We start from the raw sequence: 5,189 nt of genomic DNA, 5'->3' as shown, positions 1-5,189 counted from the left end.
AAAAAAAAAAAAGGTATGCTAAAATCCTAATCCCCAGTGTATATGAAATGGAATTATTTCATATATGTAAGGTTTGGTCTTGATTAAATCAGTTAGAGTGTTCTATTAGTTTCAAGTATACAATATAGTGTTTCAATACTTTCGTACATCATGTGTGCTCATCACAAGTGCATGCCTTAATCCATATCACCTATTTAACCCATCCACCTACCCACCTTCTTTCTGGTAACTTCTATTCTTATGAATTTGGCTCTTGATTTGCCTCTCTCTCTCTCTCTTATTTTGCCTTTGCTTGTTTGTTTTCTTAAATTCCATATATGAGTGAAGTCTTATGTTTATCTTTCTCTGACTTATTTTGCATAGCATAATATTCTCTAGCTCCATCCACATCATTGCAAATGGCAGGATTTCATTCTTTTTGATGGCTGAGTAATATCCCATTGTGTGTATGTGTGTTTGTGTGTGTGTACCACCTCTTCTTTATTCATCAGTTGAAGGATACTTGGGCTGTGTCCATAATTTGGCTAATGTAGATAATGTGGCTATAAAAATCAGGATGCATTTTTCCTTTTGAATTAATATTTCCGTATTCTTTGGATTAATACCTGATAGAACAATTGCTGGATTGCAAGATACTTCCAATTTTAACTATTTGAGGATCCTCCATCCTGTATTCCAGAGTGGCTTCACCAGTTTGCATTCCCACCAACAGTACAAGAAGGTTTCTCTTTCTCCACATCCTCAACAACACCTGCTGTTACTTGTGTTGTTGATTTTAGCCATTCTGACAGCTGTTAGGTGATAACTTATTGTAGTTTTGATTTTCATCTCCCTACAGATGAGTTATATGGACCAACTTTTTATGTATCTGATGGCCATCTATATGTTTTCTTTGGGGAAAAAAGTCTATTCATATCTTCCACTCATTTTTAATTGGAATATTCATTTTTGGAGGTGTTTAGTTTTATAAATTCTTTAAATATTTTGGATACTAACCCTTTATTGGAATTGTCATTTTCCAATATCTTTTCTCATTCCGTAGGTTGCCTTTTAGTTTTTCTGATTGTTTCCATCACTGTGCAGAAGCTCAGTGCTTATTTTTATGTAGGCCCAATACTTTATTTTTGCTTTTGTTTCCCTTGCCTCAGGACACATATCTAGTAAAACGTGGCTATGGCCAAGGTCAAAGAGGTTACTACCTGTATTCTCTTCTAGGATTTTTATGGTTTCTGATCTAACATTAGATCTTTAATCCATTTTGAATTTACATTTGTGTATGGTGTATGAAAGTGGTCCAGTTTCATTCTTTTTCATGTAGCTGTCCAGAATTCCAACACCATTTGTTGAAGAGACTGTCTTTTTTCCATTGCATATTCTTTCCTGCTTTGTTGAAGATTAATTGACCATATAGTTCTGGGTTCATTTCTGGGCTTTCTATTTTGTTTCATTGATCTATGTGTCCATTTTTGTACCAGTACCATACTGTCTTGATCACTCCAGCTTTGTAATATAAAGTCTGTAATTGTGATCCCTCCAGATTTACTTTTCTTTTTCAAGATTACTTTGGCTCTCAGGGTCTTGTGGTTCCATACAAATTTTCGGTTTGCTTGTTCTAGCTCTATGGAAAATGCTGGTGGTATTTTGATAGGGATGGCATCAAAATTGTAGATTGCTTTGTGTAGTGTAGATATTTTAACAATATTTATTCTTCCAAACCACGAACATGGGATGTCTTTCCATTTCTTTGTGTCATCTTCAATTTCTTTCATCAGTGTCTTACGGTTTTCAGATTATAGGTTTATCACATCTTTGGTTAGGTTTATTCCTAGGTATCTTTTTTTGGTGGAATTATAAATGGGTTCATTCCTTAATTTCTCTTTCTGTGGCTTCATTATTGGTGTATAGAAGTACAATAAATTTATGTATGTTGATTCTGTATCCTGCAACTTTACTGAATTTGTTTATGACTTCTAGCAGATTTTTTTTTTGGTGGAGATTTTTGGTTTTCTATATAGAGAATCATATCATCTGCAAATAATGAAAGTTTGACTTCTTCCTTGATGATTTATATGCTTATTTCTTTTTGTTGTCTGATTGCTGTGGCTAAGGCTTCCTATACTATGTTGAATAAAAGTGGTAAAAGTAAACATCCTTCTTTTGTTCTTGACCGTAGAGGAAGAGCTCTCAATTTTTCTCCATTGAGGATAATAATAGCTGTGGGTTTTTCATTTACTGTCTTTATTATGCTGAGGTATGCTCCGACCGAATTTGTTGAAGGTTTTTATCATGAATGAGTGTTCTACTGTGTCAAATGCTATTTCAGCATCTATTGAGGTGATCTTAGTACTCTTATCCTTTCTTTTATTAATGTGATATATCACGTTAATTGATTGTGAATATTGAACCACACTTGCAAGACAGGAATAAATCACACTTGAACGTGGTGAATGATTTTTTTAATGCATTGTTTGATTTGGTTTGCAAGTATTTTGTTAACTTTTGAATCTATGTTCATCAGAGATATTGGCCTGCAGCTGTCTTTATTGTGTTGTCTTTATCTGTTTTTGGTATCATGGTAGTGTTGGCCTCAGAATGAATATGGAGGTTTTCCTTCCATTTCCATTTTTTTGGGAATAGTTTGAGAAGAATAGGTATTAACTCTTCTTTATATGTTTGGTAGAATTCACCCATGAAGACATCTAGCCGTGTGTGTGTGTGTTTGTTTGTTTGTTTGTTTGTTTTTTGGGGAGTTTTTAAATTACTGATTCTATTTCTTTGCTGGTTGTTGGTGTGTTCAAGTTCTTCGTTTCTTGCTTTTACAGTTTTGGTACTTTACATGTTTATAGGAATTTATCCATTTCTTCTAGGTCGTTCTTATGTTGGTATATAAATTTTCACAACATTCTATTATAATTGTATTTCTGTGTTGTTGGTTGCTATTTCTGCTCTCTCATTTGTGATTTTATTTATTTGGGTCTTTATCTTTCTTTTTGACAAGTCTGGCTAGAGGTTTATCAATTTTATTGATTTTTCCGAGAACCAGCTCCTGGTTTCATTGTTCTATTCTATTGGATTTTTTTTTCAAGTTTTTACTTAAATTCCAATTAGTTAACATACAGTGTAATATTAGTTTCAGGTGCAGAAGTTTGTAATTCATCACTTACATACAATACCCAGTGCTTATCACAAGTGTCCTCCTTAATACCCACCACCCATTTAACTCATCCCTCGCCCACCTTTTCTCCAGCAACGTTCAGTTTTTCTCTATAGTTAAGAGTCTGTTTTATTATATGTGTCTCTCTTTTTTCCCCCTAAGTTCATCTGTTTTGTTTCTTTTATTCCACATTTCATTGAAATCATATGGTATTTGTCTTTCCTTGACCGATTTATTTCACATAGCATATTGCTCCCTAGCTCCATCCATAGTGTGGCAAATGACAAAATTTCATTCATTTTTTTCACATAAGGAAGCATTTATTTGAAGTTTAACATGAAGTCATACAAATAAAATTTGAATAAACACAAATCCACATCGAGTCATAAAACAGATAGCAAAAAACAAAGTAAAAATAAAGAAAATTAACTGGCAACTATATACAGTTGGACACAGTTGTGTCTTGTACACCAGAAACTCTTCTACAAAATAATCGTCTTAGATCAACAGAAGACCAATCTTCAATGTCGTCTTGCAAGATGTGTTAACTTTAGCAATCCCCTCCTGTTTTCTTCAACATCCTCCTTTAGTACGGCTGGTGATTGTTTTGGTGATTGCCACCCTCTTGGGATGTTTTGCTGTAAGTGCTCTATTGACCACTGTAGTCTGCATATCCCTGTCCATATCCATAGTTCCCATAGTTATACCTAGTATAATCATAGCCGCCATAGTCACTATAATTTTGATCACCACCATAGGCACTATTGTAATTTCCATATCCTTGATCATAATAGTTATCAAATCCTTGGTTCCAGTTTTGGCTCTGACCTCATCCATGACCCCTAATACCACCTCGTTCACCAGCTGCATCACCTCTTCCTCCTTTTGGTTGTTGCTGTTGATGCCTATATATATCTTTGGGTTGTGCAACTTTGATTTCACACTTCCCAGAAACAATTTGATGATATCTGCTTTCTAACAATTTCTCTTCTGGCTCTTCATCTGTATAAGTGATAAAACATATTTGTTTTTGTATCCATGGGAAGTTCAATATTTTCAATCTCTCCAAAGGCTCCAAAATAGTCTTTAATTTGTTCTTCGGAAGTATCTGGAATCAATCAACCCACAAAAACCTGTTTTGTGGGTTTTTTCCCTTTTAAAGCTTTGGCCCTTTTGGGGTCCATCAATTTGCCATCTGGTTTGTGTTCTTTCAGTTCCAAAACCTTATCAACACTAGCAGCATCTTTGAAAAGCACAAATCCAAATCCTCTTGATCTTCCAGTCACTGTATCTGTTTTAGTTGTATCATCTACAATTTCCCCAAATCGAGACAAATATTCAGTCAGATTTTTCTTGCTTATATCCCAGCTCAAGCCTCCAATAAACATTATACCATTATCCTGGTGATTCTTGCTTACATTGATCTTGGATCCCTCTGTGAATTCCTCTGTGTTGCTGGACTCCTTCCTGTCCTCTATGGTGGTGGAGTTGTCAGCCAGGATTGCTGGTCCACAGTCTGGGTTGTGGCAGCAGTGACAGTGGAGCGTTGTATGGAGCTGGATTTAAAATGGTGGCAGAAGAGCTTCATTCCTTTTTATAGCTGAGTAATATCCCATTATGTATCCATTCATTAGATGATGGACATTTAGGCTCTTTCCATAATCTGGCTATTGTTGATAATGCTGCTGTAAACATCAGGGTTTATGTATCCCTTTGAGTCAGTATTTTTGTATCCTTTAGGTGAATACCTGGTAGTATAATTGCTGAGTCAAAGGGTAGTTCTATTTTTACCTTTTCATGGAATCTCCATACTGTTTTCCAGAGTGGCCGCACCAGTTTGCATTCCCAACAGAGCAAGAGGATTCCTGTTTTTCCAAATTCTCACCAACATTTGTTGTTTCCTGGGTTGTTAATTTTAGCCATTCTGACAGATGTTAGGTGATATCTCAATGTAGTTTTGATTTGTATTTCCCTGATCAGTGATGTAGAGCATCTCTTCTTTTCTTTAAGATTTTATTTATTTATTTGTCAGAGA

The 5,189-nt window shown here is 35.1% G+C and overlaps 1 pseudogene; it reads right to left on the bottom strand.

The window, feature by feature from the left end:
• Nucleotides 1-3,740: 3,740 nt before the first annotated feature.
• Nucleotides 3,741-4,781, bottom strand: LOC103671966 (annotated as a pseudogene).
• Nucleotides 4,782-5,189: the final 408 nt, after the last annotated feature.

This window comes from Ursus maritimus (assembly GCF_017311325.1).
Source record: "Ursus maritimus isolate PB19 chromosome X unlocalized genomic scaffold, ASM1731132v1 scaffold_X1, whole genome shotgun sequence".
NCBI classification, from domain to species: Eukaryota; Metazoa; Chordata; class Mammalia; order Carnivora; family Ursidae; genus Ursus; species Ursus maritimus.
This window is presented reverse-complemented; position numbering and strand designations above follow the sequence as displayed.